This window comes from Nannospalax galili, unplaced genomic scaffold (assembly GCF_000622305.1).
Source record: "Nannospalax galili isolate Female #2095 unplaced genomic scaffold, S.galili_v1.0 scaffold763, whole genome shotgun sequence".
NCBI classification, from domain to species: Eukaryota; Metazoa; Chordata; class Mammalia; order Rodentia; family Spalacidae; genus Nannospalax; species Nannospalax galili.
Window position 1 is genome coordinate 2159428 of NW_008349451.1, and position 10984 is coordinate 2170411.

General features: G+C 44.7%; 1 pseudogene; it reads right to left on the reverse strand.

Annotated features, from left to right (window-relative positions):
* Window positions 1-5250: 5250 nt before the first annotated feature.
* LOC103745018 lies at window positions 5251-5850 on the reverse strand (annotated as a pseudogene).
* Between the last annotated feature and the right edge of the window lie 5134 nt (window positions 5851-10984).

The window sequence follows — 10984 nt, forward strand, 5'->3', positions numbered from 1 at the left end:
TGGTCTTCTCAGACACCTGCACTTAGATGCACATGCCAACATCTAGTCATACACATGCATAATAAAAAAGTAAGTCTTAAAGAGAAGGCCATTATGGCAGATGTTGCCATTACTCACACGTAAGTCATGAAGGTTCTGCCTTGAAACTCAGTAAGCAATGGTCACCACTGGACAGAGTGTGAGGTGTTACGTGAGCAGAAGGTGCGGCAGCCATGATTGCGTAATGCCAGTCTTTTTCTCGTAGCTAGGCAGTCATGTGGAGGCCTTGGCAGAGGGTCACAGAGCCCAGACAATGGCCTCAACACACATCACTGAAACATGAATGTTCATAGGTTATAACCACACACAGCCAAGTCCACAGAAAGCACCTCCCTGTGACCCATCTCCTTTCACTGTGTCTGTGGTGACTGACATGGATTCTATGGACATTGTGACCTGGCAGGGTAGGCGAGACTTGTCTTTGGGAATTTTAACTTCTTAAATTACTTTCATTTATTTGGATGTATATGTATGTGTGCAGGTGCACGAATGCCATGGTGCACACACATGTGGAAGTCTGAGGACAACTCACAGAGTCTCTTTACTATTTGGGTCCTGGAAATTGAGCTTAGGTCATCAGGCTTGGTGGCAAGCAACTTTATCCACTGAGCCATGTTGCAAGCCCTCTTTGGGTTGTTTTTGTACAAGGACTTCCTTTCTACTTCAAATCAAAACAACAGACCTGTACTGACCATCTGAGATCATACCAGGGACCTCTCACCTCCATGTGTGCCCCTAAGAGCAGCAGGCCGTCCAAGGTCACTGCTCTTTGTTTAGAAAACAGTGTTTTCCATGTGAAAACTTGTCTTCTTTCAAAGCAGTTTCAGAATCTGTATCATATTAACTCTTTCATCGTCTTGGGAAATGGTTGGTGAAAATGGCTGATTGCCTGAGGCCAGCAAAGGTAGGAAGCCCAGGATGTTAAGCCAGGTACACGCCCCACACTGGGGAAAAGAGCGAATGAATGAACCAACCCCAGCTGAACTAGAGCAAAAGCCCACACTGTGAGGAAGTAGCACTGTTTACCTGCTGTCGGGCACACACACCCCACGAAATACAGAAAATCTTCATGAAGCATCAGGCCCAATGATAAATCAGTGTATGGTGTATTCTACAGTTTATTAACTGAATTGTTATTGGATTTGTGTTTCTGACAATTTCATAAGTGCAAAACAAGCATTCGATTACTGTTACCGTACTCTATCTCCTCTAATCTCCCTCTTGCTTCTCTCACCCACCTCTCCTCCCCAAGTTCGTGTCCCACATTCAGATCTTCCTTTTTTCTTTAACTAGGGCCATCTGTGACTATGGGTTTGAAATCAACTATTGGAGTGTGGTGGGCTCCTCAGTGGATACGCAGCTGAAGACTGTGACTGATCTGCCTGAGAATCCATCAGTGACCAATAATTCAGTAATTGGTAAGCCCCTCACCAACCCCTTGACTGACTGTGGGCTGACCCAGTGTTCCTTAGGCGCATAGCAGGCAGCCACAGCTGTTGTGAAGTTGTCACTGCATTTCACAGCCCTTTACCCTGACTTCTGGCTTATACATTCTTCCCGCCCCCACTGTTCCATGAACATCCTGGAGCCTTAGACGGGGTGGTATAAATGTCCCCTTTAGGACTGAACACTCAACCATGACTTGGTCCCAGCATCTGGACCAACCACTGTTCACAGCTTCCATGATCAAGGCTGGGAGTCACATTCATCTATGGGGTATAAACATTATTTTACAAAGCATGCTGGCACTGTGACAACTTTGTTAAACAATGGTAGTAAGTTTACCTCCGGGGCCAAAGACCTCCTTAGTCATGGTTTACAGTACCAGGCATGAATTCCCTTCTGTGGTACAGTTTCAAATCCAATCTAATCTGCTTTTTTTTTTTTTTTTTTAAAGATAGCATCTAGTTATGTAGCCCAGGCTGGCCTTGAATTCACAGCAATCTTCCTGCCTTGACCTCCTAAGTGCTGGGATTACAATCATGAGCCACCATACCCAACCCCCCAATTAAATCAAAGAAATGCAAATCTAAATGATATGTCTTTCACACCATGTATTTGAAAAGATTAAAAAGTGCCCTGTGTTGATGAAGCTGTTGGAGAATAGACATACTTACTCTCCGGTCAGGAAAGATTAGTACAGATTTTTTTCAGGCACCAATATGACCACAGTTTTCAAATATTCTTAGATACATTCTCTGTCCATCCCATTACAGGGAATTCTTTTTTTAAAACAGTGCACTAAGAAATGCCTCCATCAACAGTCAAACATCCAAAATTTACTGCTTTCCAAAGGAAAATGTCAAGCAAAGAACCACTCTGTCATGTGGCTGTGATTTCCTACACTGGCATATTCACGTGTACAGAACAGTCTCTTTATGACACAAAACTCTCCATACCATCAAACAATAAAAGAATGAAAATGCTCCTAAGACCCCCAAACCCCCAGATAACTAAGACATAAGCCCTTCCAAGGATTTCATGGATCTGTGATGATCACAGATCACAACACCATTAACATAGTGAGAATGTAAGAGTGAACACTGTGTTCTGTGATTTGTGTTTTTCCACTTTAAACCTACTGTGGGCACTTTCCTAGAATGGACACTATGCAGTCATTGGTGTAGGAAAATGTGCAGGACCTAAGATGAGGGATTGAAAATCTAAAACCAAGCCAGGAACAGGTCTGAAAGGGGGTCTTAAATAGAGAGGCCGACGGGAGACAGGGTATGTACCCTTCACTCTTAGGCCCCTCTCAAAATTTTGTCTATGCAGAAATCATTCTAAAGTAAGGTATGTGCACTGTGAGAACAATCCCCAGATCCCCCCACGTTCCTTTTCTCCCAACTCTTCCCAGGCCAGGAAGCATAGGTGCATTTTCGTCTACCTTTTTGGGAAAACAATGTATATATGAACTTGAGCAAAGAAAAAACATCAAGAAAAACATTAACTATCTTTGTAGAGAATATTTTGGGGGTATCTTTGTTAGGATTTTTATTAGTAAAAACCGTTATTTTCATTAAAAAAAAAAAGTCAGATAAACCAGAAACTTGAAGTTCTGAAAAGCTATAGTTGGGGAAATCAGGTAACAGCAGACCAATCTGCAGCTGCAATCAAAGCCAGCTGGGACAGTCCACAACAGCGGCTGCTTTTGAATGGATCCGTAATTACACACTTTAGCCTGAGAATTGTACCGCAGAAAAACCCAGATGGGCAGGAAAATCCAGATGGGCAGAAAAACCCAGATGGGCAGAAAAACCCAGATGGGCAGAAAAAGCGAAGGGTCAACAACGGAAAGCAACAGCAACCCAAGCTCCCAGGATCACAAAGTGCATGGATCTTATCACAGATGGAGGCATCCCCGTAAAGCTCATTAAACAGAAATTTAGCAGGAAAGTATGTATCTTTATATGATTGACAAAAAGAATTTCAAAGGCACCTACTCCCAGAAGAAAATGGAGATTGTGTATGTAAATGAGCGGGGGAAAGATTTCTGGCATAAGATAAATGCCAGATTAAGAGAAAGTAAGCGTTTAGGAATACAACTCTGAACAGTTTAACATGAACAAATCTAACCGCACATCTCCCTGTAAATCTTGCCTTTTCCGGCCAGAAACAAAAACCTGAGTTAGGAGAATCTGAGTCTGTTAAATGGCCAGGCTAATTTTTTTTTCCATTATAAATTCCAAATGATCGCTTACTATTTAATATTCCTGTTCAGAATTGGTAATTTAAGAATTTAAGTGGAAGTATTAGCGGAATAGGTCTTTTATAGTTTGCTAAGATTCAAAAATAACACAAGACACGATGTTACGCTGTTTTCTGTGTATTTGATGTTGGAGTCTGGCCTACCATGGGCAGAGTTTGGTGCTGCTGGACTTGGAACTTTTATCTCAATGGACTTGGTAATGTCACCCCTTTTTCCAAATAAGGAGAGAAATTTTTAGGGAAGACATGAGCAATTATTACAGATAAAAGATGTTGGACAGAAAGTGGACTACAGTGAGAGTTCAAATATGCTTAAGAGAGATCCTGACCCAGCTGATGGCTCCAATTCTTTATTTGTTTCCTAGTCAAAGAATTATCCTTCCAACTTCTCGCTGGCTTTTCACCTGTCTACAGAAAGTTCCTAATTGCAAAGGAAATTTATTTTCTAAATTGATCTTAATCTGTATCTCCTTATTGTTAGCCTCCCCGTCCCTTCTCCGCTGAGACTTGGCAGAGCTCTTCTTCCGGCAAAACTACAACTGTCATTACACATATCCAGCACCAGATTAACAGCTCTCAGGTCTGGTGGTTCCCAGAGTCCTGACGAATCATTCCTTTGTTACTTTGCTTCTTGTCCCTTTTTTATGTTCATGGGCGCACAAATACTTTCCATTTAGAGGTTCACCTTATCCCGGCTCTGTCCCCCCTCCAGTCTCTCCACCCCTGCTGAGGTCATATGCTTCCAAATAAGGCCTGCAGTCTAGACTTACTGTTGAAGTGTTCGTTGTCACGTACAGCACTGTATACAATCGAAGCTTGCATGTAGCTGCAGGCCCACCGCAGATCTTGTAAGGGAGATGGTGACGCACACGTCCGTGTTTTGTTCACTGGACAGAGCTGACCCCACACTGCAAGATAGCTTACGCTTTCCCAAATGTTTCTTGCGGGGGCTGGAGGGATAGCTCAGCCATTAAAGGTTAAGACTAACAACCAAATGTTTCTCGTGGAAGAATCAGCAATCAGAAGGCCAGACCTTGCCTCTCATCTCACCTGTCAATAACTAACAGGTGAGATAGCGCCTTCAACGGCAGTCAGGTCTTCAGGTTGCCCTGATAGTCATTCCTGTTGTTATGAAGGTGTTCTCATTTGATAGAGGTCGCTTTACTATGTAATCTTCTGCCTCTATGAAAATTAGTTTTCCAGAGATTCGAGAAAATGGTTGTGTGGGGCTGAAGAGATGACTCAGCTCTTAGAAGCACCAGGTGCTCTTCCAGAGGGCCCGAGTTCAGCCCACATCACAACCACCAGGGGATCTGATATCTTCTTATGGCCTCTACCGGCACATACACACAGAGACACATATATAAAAATAAACTCTGTAACCATTTTTGTTTTACTCAAACATTTTTATTCTTTTGAGACTATAATTTCCGCCTATAATTATTTTTAAGATAAACATTAAGTCAGTTGGAAAAAACAGGTGGGGCATGGGGCTCTGGATTGTCACATCCTTGGGCACAGCACTGTGGATGGGTTGCTGGATGGTGGTGGGAAGGACCATTTAGTCTTCTCCAGGAAGGCCTTACAGCACCTGAGGCGTTGTTGCTGATACACCAGCTCAAAGTCAGTCTTTGTGTGTGTAATCGGAACCAGCTCCATAATGAGCTGCTTCTGTGGACCACGGCTCCCAAAGAGCTCAGTTTAGCTTTGCAGTTTTGAACTCCACTGCTTTTTCTCCTCAGATCCCTCAGGTTGCTTCATCCACACACGGCAGATAATCGAACGTAGCAAAGTCTTCTTTGGTTATCTGCTGAGCAATGTGATTCGCGGGGATGTCTTGCTTTCTCAAGCCGCTCTGCCCTCGATAGTCCGGGGGATGGGGGTCCCCAGTTCATAGGTAGATGTGGCTGAATGGTCTATCCTCCGATTATCTGAAGTGTTTTCATCAGTTACCAGTTTTCTGAAAACTGCTTCTGTGATGGGTAACCAGCAGACGTTACCCAGACATGAGCAGCACACTGACTTGGACCCAGGCTCAGTCCACTTCCAGTGTGGACAGTGGCCCCCAAATCTCCAACCATTTCTAATAAGAAAATAGTGCATTGTATTACACGCAGTCCCAATGGCCCACAAGTGAAGACCAAAGCCTCTCGTCACTTTTCTGTCAGGTCCCTCCTATTTGTTAGGCTTTCCACCACCACTCATTAGACAGTCAGCATAACTTAAAACACCAAGAAAAGATGGATAAGCATGTGGCCTGTTCACTGGGGCCTCAAAGATTGACTGACACCCCACGTGTTCTAAATTACCACAGTGACGGAAACACTGATGGAGACATACTCTCCGTCATCAAGGTTGATGACTCGCATACAAAGCACACCCATGTTGTGCAATGCCCATGAAGGCCAGAAGAAGGCATTGGATCCCCTGAAACTGGAGTTGTGGATGGTTGTTTGCTTCCATGTGGGTGCTGGGACTTGAACCCAGGTCCTCTGCAAGGGCAGTCAGTGCTCTTAACCACTGAGCCATCGCCCCAGCCCCCAAAGTAAATTATTTGGCTGTGGTTATTATGTAAGAATTCCCAAACCAGTTTTTTTCCCACTATCTGAATTATCTTTCTTGACAATAAGCTGATCAACATCAAGTAGGTACTGTGAAAACTTCACGCCATCACCCTGACCTGATTGCCTTGTTTTCCTATTCATTTCTAAGAAATCAGATAAAGTTAGACGGCCTTAGCTTGGTCGTACATTGAGTGTTTAATTCTTTCTTAAGTGTAACCAGCTTTTCTGGCTGGAGGTGGAAGGAGAGTCGTGGAGAGATGGCTCAGGTGACCACGGCTCAGGTGACCACACGTGTGCTGCACCAGCAGAGGGGCCTGAGTTTGACCTCTAGAACTCACACACAAGCCCGGTGTGCTGGTGTGTGCCTGTAACCCCAGCAGGGGGAGCTGGAGGCAGGAAGCCCCCTGGGGCTTGCCGGCCAGCCGGTTTAGTCACATCACTCCAGGTTCAGTGAGAGACACTGCCTCAAAGACTGAAGTGAAGAGGGATAGAGGAGGGTACCTAATAGTGACCTCTGGCCTCCATACACCAGGACTTGTTGGTGCATACAGACATACACACACACACACACACACACACACACACACACACACATACACACGTGGAAGGAGATTATCATTAGACCACAAAGGCCCAAAGAATCAAAATACAGGCTTCTGCCTTATCAAAATTAATTTCCGAAATAGCTGAGGGAAATCACCATCTACATATGAGCTAAATAGAAAGAAAAAGAAAACATCTAGCAATGCAGTCAAAGACATTTATAATGTTCTGAATAAATGGAAAACAAAGATGAAGAATATAAACTTTCAGGGATATTCAGAAGAAGGAAAATTTTAATAGATTTTAAGATGATGATTCTATTTCCTAAGGTTCTGAATTTGTGCTCCACAGGCTAAATCAGGTCAAGTTGTATTTTGTTGCTGGTTTTTGAGACAGGGTCTCACTATAGCTCCAGTTGGCCTAGAACTCACTATTTAGACCAGGCTGGCCTTGATTGCACAGAGATCCACCTGTCTGTCTCCCAAGTGATGGGATTAAAGGCATTCACCACCATGACTGGCTGAGACCACTTATATTGAGTACTTGTTATATATTTTTTTATTATTTTATGTGTATGAGTGTTATGCTTGCATGTATGGAAGTGCACCTGCCTGCGGAGGACAGAAGAGGCTGTCAGATCCCCTGGGACTGGAGTTACAAACCTTTGTTAGCCACCATGTTGGTGCTGGGATTCAAACCTGGGTACTCCGCAAGAGCAGCCGGTGCTCTTAACCGCTGAGGATCTCTCCAGCTCATATTGGCCACTTGTATTAGTTTTCTTATTGCTGTGAGACGGTACCTGACAAAACCAGCTCAAGGAAGGTTACTTTGACTTATGGTTTAATGTACAGTCAGTCGCGGTGAGGACAGTGTGGTGGCTTGAGGAGGCTGGTCACGGTGCAGCCACAGTCACAGAGCAGAGACGGAGGGAGAGGACTGCAGCAGTCAGCCCACTGCCTCTTTTTCATTCAGTCCAGGTCTCCCCCATGGTGCCACCCACGTTCAAAGTGGGCCTTCCTGCCCAGCCTCACCTAGAAACCCCCTCATAAACATGCCCAGAGGGGTGGCTCCTAAGTGAGTCTAGATCCCATCAAACTGATAATGGATGTTAGCCATCACGGAGCCTTTAAGTGGGACCTGCCCAACCCAGGTTAGCCACAGTCTACACCACCCCTTAGTATTAATTCCATGATGACTGAGTTGCTCATGTGACTCTCAGAACATTTGACCCTGAACACAGATTCTCATAAAGAAATGATCAATCACTCATTCCGGAGAGACCATTTTTCTATACAGGCATATTTGTGTGAAACCCAGATGCAGGAGAGGCTGGTCTGCATGAATTAGACCCAGCAGTATAAAACCTCAATAGGCGAAAATGGTCAGAAGGGCCAGGCGGGAGACGCCAAAGGATTCAGGCGGCCTCGTTTTACATCCATCCTCCACTCTAAGATTGGGGCTGGAGAGTTGTTTGTGAAAAGGTTCGTGGTTGCTATACACCTGTTGATCTTGACCGGAGACATGGACTTGGAACCTTTCCAGTGATCTAGGTAGGAGGTATTGTTTGGTTGAAGATGGATGATACTTCCGAAGTTGGAAAGAGTCACAGAAAACACAACTGGCAGGTAAGAGGGAAGGAGGTAGACCAGCGTCATGTGGGAATGCAATGTTATGAGGCCATCGGTGTAATGGTTAGTCCTGTCAACAGTCTAGAACCACCTACCTGGGCAGGGCGGCTCAGTTGAAGACCTAACGTAGATCAGTGTAGCCCGTGGGCGTGTCTGCTGGGGACTGTCCTGACTGTCACTGAGGTTCATGAAGACTCTGAAGGAGGCAGCACCCCGTCAGGGCCTGAGTCCTGAGTGGGGAGCTCAGTGAGGGCGAGGTCACCCGCAGCTCTGCCCTGGACCTTGGATGCTCTGCAGAAATGACGGGCTGCACCTGGGCACTGCGCACCAAATGAACCCTTTCCTCCCTCATGGTGTTTGTGGTCAAAATGTTGGTCACAGCAACAGCAACGAAATGGAACCATTCGTTTCCAGAAAGAAAGAAAATGGAGGGGAAGGGTAGGCTGCAGCGCTCTGTTGTAGAGGAGGCAGAGCAGAGACCTGGGCTCCTGTCAGCACATGGCAGCTCCCAGCCTGTCCTGGGTCGCTGCTGGCCAGTCGTCATGGATCTGACCACTTGTGTTGCTTTTCAAGAAAGAAGCAGGCAGCCGCATGGGGTCTTTGTATTTTATTCATTACAGTGTCTTTTATTTGTTGTTTTAATGTATTTAATTTACTAAATTATTACATATGTTTTCTATTACAATGCTAATAAGAAAAATATGAAAGGGTGCCCGAGTTCTTTTAAGTCTGGGCGAAGTGGAAACATTTTTCCTTCTGCCTGTTCAAGTTTCAGTTGATCCTTTTTGAAAATGCTGACTTGAAAATGGATGGTCTACACTAATTTAGAGTGGAAGGGAACAACTTTAGGTGACATTTTGAAGAAATCATTGTGCATTCTGCTTTGAGGAGGTTCAAGACACTGGGACTGACCCGTGAGGACCGGTGTAAAGTGTATGTTCACTCCCCTAGCATCTTCCTTTCAGATCATAAAACATGGACATGCTTACAACATGCTAGCACTTTTTTGATGTTTGTGTTTGTGGAAATGTGTGAGACTCTTAGGCCTAGTTTTGGGGGATGGCTTTTGTGGGAAGAACACTTCATGTTAAACAAAGGAAAATGGTCTTGAAGGCATCGCATGCTACGTGATTCACACACGAGGATCAGACTACTTAAAACGTGACAGAATAAAGAAACCTTCCCTCTGGGATCCGTGACTTCTAGGAATTAGATCTATCTCACGTACATGAACTCGTGTTAAATTTCCAGAGTCCTGCTCACTCAGATGCTGTGCATCATAAAGCACGTGTGGATGTGCATTGGCATGGAGGCCAGAGGTCGACCTGGGGTATTGTTCTGAGGAATCATCCCTTTTGTTTTTTGAGACAGGGTCTCTCACTGGGCCCTGGGAGACTGACTGACCACCAAGCCTCACATAAAATGCCTGTCTTGGCCCCAACCACCATGTCAAGCTTTTTATGTGTGTGTTGGGGATCAAACCCTAGTCCTCATGCTTGCAAGACATTTTACCAAACGAGTTATCACCCCAGTCCCTACTTGTTGGTCTTAAGATTTTTGCACAAGGATCAACTTTAATAATGATGGTATTTAAACAAAAAACTCATTTTTTCTTTCTTTATTCTAGTTGTGACCTCCCTAGTTATTTTTGGTACTAAATAACATCCAAATTATTGGTGAATATGAATCTACAGGGAGGACTGACATGCAATTAAATGAGAAAATACATGTAAAAGAAATCTTTGCAAATGATTAGGAAATTTCAAGATATCATCAAAGCACTTTTCCAATAAAAATAACCTTCCCAGGGCTAGAGCGATGGCTCAGCAGTTAAAAGCACTGGCTGGTTGTGCTGGATGGTGTCCGTTGTCAACTTGACACACTTGGGTAGAGGGAACCTCAATTGAGGAATTTCCTCCATTGGTGGACACGTGGGGGGGCCATTTTCTTAATTGCTGAGTGACGTGGGAGGACCCAGCCCACTGTGGGTGGTGCCACCCCTGGGCAGGTGATCCTGTATTTATAAGAAGCAGTCTGAGCACAGGCCAGAGGAGCAAACCAGTAAGCAGCATTTCTCCATGATCTGTGCCCCAGGTTCCTGCCTTTAGTTTGTACCTTAGTACCCTCGGTGATGAACTGGGAGATATAAGATAAAATAAACCCTTTCCTTCCCAAGTTGGTATTGGTCAGTGTTTTTATCACAGCAATAGAAAGAAAGACACTGCTCTTGTAGAGGACCAGGGTTCAGTTCCAAGCACCCACATGGTGGCTAACAACCATCTGTAACTCCAGTTCCAGGGGATCTGACGCCATCTTCTGGCCTCTGTGGGCATTGAATGCACAAGTGCACTTACATACATGCAGGCAAAACACTCATATATAAAATGAAAATAAATAAAAAACACTTCCCAAAGACACATTTCTGCAGGGCACAGCAGAGTTGTCCCTCCTCTGTTAGCTCCAGGAAGTGGTCCAGTCTATGGACAGGAAGGGGAAGCTCTG